General features: G+C 41.9%; 1 pseudogene; it reads right to left on the bottom strand.

The window, feature by feature from the left end:
* Window positions 1-2,297: 2,297 nt before the first annotated feature.
* On the bottom strand, window positions 2,298-3,604 carry LOC131409234 (mitotic spindle assembly checkpoint protein MAD1-like; annotated as a pseudogene).
* Window positions 3,605-5,078: the final 1,474 nt, after the last annotated feature.

Consider the following 5,078-nt stretch of genomic DNA (forward strand, 5'->3'; position numbering starts at 1 on the left):
CATTCTTAACCTCTTCCAAAAAATAGAAGAGAAGGAAACACTTCCAAACTCATTTTATGAGGCCTACATTACCCTGATAACAAAACCACACAAGGACATCACTAGAAAAGAAAATTATAGGCCAATATCCCTGATGAACATAAATGCAAAATTCTCAACAAAATATTAACAAACTGAATTCAACAATACGTTAAAAGGATCATACACTATGATCAAGTGAGATTTATTCCAGGGATGCAAGGATGGTTTGACATCTGCAAATCAATCAATATGATACATCACATTAACAAAATGAAGGATAAAAATCATCTGATCATCTCAAGAAATGCAGAAAAAGCATGTGACAAAATTCAACATCCATATATGATAAAAACTCTCAACAAAATGAGTATAGAGGGAACGTACCTCAACATAATAAAGGCCATATATGACAGGCCCACAGCTAACATCATACTCACTGGTGAAAAGCTAGGAGCTTTTCCTTAAGAACAGGAACAAGACAAGGATGTCCACTCTTACTACTTTTATTCAACACAGTATTCAAAGTCCTAGCCAGAGCAATTAAGCAAGAAAAAGAAATAAAAAACATCCAAATTGGAAAGAAAGAGGTAAAATTGTCACTGTTTGCAAATGACATGATATTGTATGTAGAAAATCATAAAGACTCCACCAAAAAACTGTTAGAACTAATAAATGAATTCAGTAAAGTTGCAGGATACAAAATCAATATACAAAAATCTGTTCCAATTCTATACACTAATAACAAACTATCAAAAAGAGAAATTAAGAAAACAATCTCATTTAGAACTACATCAAAAAGAATAAAACACCTAGGGATAAATTTAACCAGGGAGGTGAAAGACTTGTACACTGAAAACTATAAGACATTGATAAAAGAAATTGAAGATGACACATATAAATGGAAATATATCCCATGCTCATGGATTGGAAGAATTAATATTGTTAAAATGTCTATACTGCCCAAAGCAATCTACAGATTAAATGCAATGCCTATCAAAATTCCAAAGGCATTTTTCAGAAGAATAGGACAAACAATCCTAAAATTTGTATGGAACCACAAAAGACCTCGAATAGCCAAAGCAATCTTGAGAAAGAAGAACAAAGCCAGAGGTGTCACGTTCCCTGATTTCAAACTATGTTACAAAGCTATAGTAATAAAAACAGTATGGTGTTGACATAAAAACAGACACATCAGATCAATGGAACAGAACAGAGACCCCAGAAATAAACACACCTATACGATCCATTAATTTATGACAAAGGAGCCAAGAACACACAATGGGAAAAGGACAGTCTCTTCAATAAATGGTGCTGGGAAATCTATCCAGCCACATGGAAAAGAATGAAACTGTACCATTATCCTACACAGTACACAAAAATTAATTCAAATGGATTAAACACTTGAATGTAAGACCTGAAACCATAAAACTCCTAGAAGAAAGCATTTGGTGGTAAGCTTCTTGGCATCGGTCTTGGTGATATTTTTAGGACTTGAAACCAAAAGCAAAGGCAACCAAAGTAAAAATAAGCAAGTTGGACTACACCAAATTAAAAAGCTTCTGCATAGCAAAGGAAACCATCAACAAAATGAAAAGGTAATCTACCAAATGGGAGAAAATATTTGCAAATTGTATACCTAATAAAGGGCTAATACCCAAAATATATAAAGAACTCATGCAACTCAATAGCAAACAAACAATCCAATTAAAAAATGGGCAGAGGATCTGAATAGACATTTTTCCAAAGACGACATACAGATGGCTCAAGTTCCATGAAAAGGTGCTCAGCATCACTAATCATCAGGGAAACGCAAATCAAATCCACAGTGAGATATCACCTCACACCTGTTAGAATGGCTATTACCAAAAAGATTATAGAAATAACAAGTGTTGGTGAGGATGTGGAGAAAAGGGAACTCTTGTGCACTGTTGATGGGAATGTAAATTGGTGCGATCACTATGGAACAGCAAAAATATTGGTTCTGGGCAACTGCTCCCACCACTACTTTCCTTCTGCCCTCTGACCCAGAGAGCTGCAACTCTTTTAACTTTCACTGTTGAGGAGAAAAGGTAATTAATATCATTTTCCAACTTGCTAATTTTAAGTCATAGCATCAAAAATAGACACATCTGTATCTCCTGTCTTGCAACAAGCACTTTTGATGTGGCCAGAAGGGGGTGGCAACAAAGCTGCTTGTTTCAGGAGCCCGCTGGCAGTGAGCCATTCCATAGGCAGGGCACCACACAAGTACTGGCAGGAAGGTGGAAAGGAGCCGCTCAGAGACAAACGTAGGGAGCCAGACCAATATACGTGCTCCCTGGAGGGAGGCAACATGGGGTAAGGAACAGAGGTGGGAATGCTGCTCCTAATCTACTGTGGACTCCTGGCAGGTCACCCTCTCTGGGCCTCAGTGGCATTGGCAGCAGGACCCGTTTCTGAAGTCTCAGGCAGGGCCTCGTGGGTCTCCCACTTCTTCTTCTCGTCCAGCGGCTGACTGCAGACCTGGTGGACCTCCTCCTGGAGCTGCTGCCTGACCTTCTCCAGGCCCCGGGTGCTGCTGGTGAGGGAGCTGTTCCTGTCCTTCGGGGCAAGCTCTCTCTGCTGCAGTTCAACAATGAAACTGGAAAGGTCTTCGGGGTCTTAATGTTCAAGCCCATGGTCTGGTCCAGTCTATTCCAGCTTTGCAGCTTCTCCAGCAGCCTCTTCTCCAGCTCCGGGTCAACCAGATTTTCCTGCATCTTCTCCTGGCAGCCCTGCAGCCCCTCCAGTGCTTCCCTGAGCAGCCCGTTGGTCTCTCACATCTCTGCAGGTAGGCGTTCTCCTCTCTCAGATGCTCAGCTCCCTCTCCACCTTGGGCAGCCGCGCCAGCTCAGATTTCCTGTTCTTCACAATTGCGGCATCCTGCTCTTGCAGGGACAGCTTCTGTTCCAAATCCTTAATGCTCTGTTCCTGGTTTGCCCTCACTTCTTGGCTGGCCTGGAGTTCCTGAATTTTCTGATTAGCTTCCTGCCATTTTCTCGTGCTGCAATTACCGCTGCTCCTCTAGCTCTTGCTTCTCAGACTCCAAGCTCGTCTTCATCTCCTGGTTCATCACACTCTACTGCGATTCCCAGATCCTCCCCTTTAACAAACGAATGGTCCCGTTGGCTTCGGCTGGGTGGTCCTCCTTCTCCCGCAGCTTCTTGCTGGCAGCATCCAGGCTCTGCTTACACAACCCGTTGCACTCCAGCTGCTCCCTCATCACCTCCTCCACCTGGGCCTCCCGCTCCTGAAGCTGCCGAATGCAGGTCAGGGGCTCTTTGTTGAGGTCAATCGCACGCTCATAGCTCCCGGCACTGGTGCCGGCTGCCAGCTCCAGCTCCACTCGAGCTCTCTTGTGACTCAGCTCCATCCGCATCTTTTCCTCCTCTGCCTAGGTGAAGTGAGACTTTGAATGGATCTGCTCTGCTGGTTCCTCCAACTGCATGCTCTGCTGGTAGTGCATCTGCAGAGAACCTTGGGTAGTGGTGGAACCATCCAGTCCGGGCCCACCCTCCACTCAATCGGTAGTTAGGATGGTGGTGTTTTCCCCTAGGTCTTCCATGGCCACTTCCCTTCTTGTCGCCCTAGCCCCTTCCTTCCTCTCTCCCTTCTTTCCTTCCTCCCTCTCTTCTTTCCTTCCTCCCTCCCTTCTTTCCTTTCTCCCTTCTTGCCTTTCATCTTTTCCTCTTTTCCTTTTCTCTTTTTTCCTTATTGTACTATTCAAAAGGTAACATTGTCATACTGATTTTCCATGCTTAATTCTTCCTTTCACCAGCCCCGTGAAGAGGACTTTTCAGCTGCTCCTAATTTTCTGTTTTCTTTTCTTTCCTTTTCTTTTCGGTGAGGAAGATTGGCCCTGAGCTAACATCTGTGCCAATCTTCCTCTATTTTGTATGTGGGACACCACCACAGAATGGCTTGATGGGCAGTGTGTAGGTCCGTGCCTGGGATCCAAACCCAGGAAACAGAAATGCGGAAGTGGAGCGTGCAAACTTAACCCCTCCACCACCAGACAGGCACCAGTAATTTTCTGTTTCTTAATCTGGGTGCTAGTTACATTTGTGAAAACTCATGAAAGTATATAACTAACATTTGTAACTTTTCTCTATGTAGAATTTCAATCGAATATTGTTTAAATGTGGTATGTTTTATCTTTATTGAACATCCAAGCTTCACCTACTTTTTGCTACTAATTCTAAAATTCCCTCACCACCTCTTTATAACACATCTGTTATTTCTGAAGGCCAAGCTTATGTTTCCCCATTCAGTTCAATGACTATATTCTCAAAGGTTGTCCTTCTTATAGTCCATTTTTGATTTTGTTGTTGATATTGTTGTAGTTGTTATTTAAGTCCTTTATTAACAGATGCCTATAGTTTAACATTTGAAAATAGTTTTTAAAGTTATATTGCAAATTAAAAATGAAGTTCTCAAAAGAATGCAACTTGTTCAACGTGACAGTATAAGAGAACATGTGAAAATCTTTAAAAGTGCTTTAAAAAAATCCCACAGGGCCAGCCCTGGTGGCCTAGCAGTTAAGTTCAGTGCACTCCACTTCGGTGGCCTGGTTCAGTTCCTGGTTGGGGACCTACACCACTTGTCTGTTAGTGGCCATGCTGTGGCAGTGGCTCACATACAAAAAGAGGAAGAGTGGCACCTAATATTAGCTCAGGGCGAATCTTCCTCAGCAAGAAATAAATAAATAAATAAATAAAATCCAGACATAAAAACAATATTATCAAAAAGGAACGTTATTATGTAAATACAACAACAACAAAACTCCTCCTGCTACATAGATAATGCAGACAGTTCTAGTTATCTAGTCCACGAGCCCATAGCAAGTACACAAAAAGTTTTCAGTTCTATTCTTTTGTTCATCTGCTCTCTTCCTTCTTCCCTCCCTCCCTCCATCTCTCTCTCTCTTTTCTTTCTTTCTCTCTCTCTTCTTTCTTTCTTCCTTTTCTTTCTTTCTTTCTTTCAATATAAGAACTGGAATCAGATTCAGGTTAGATATTTTTGGCAAGAATGCTTCATAG

Source organism: Diceros bicornis, chromosome 8, assembly GCF_020826845.1.
Source record: "Diceros bicornis minor isolate mBicDic1 chromosome 8, mDicBic1.mat.cur, whole genome shotgun sequence".
NCBI lineage: Eukaryota > Metazoa > Chordata > Mammalia > Perissodactyla > Rhinocerotidae > Diceros > Diceros bicornis.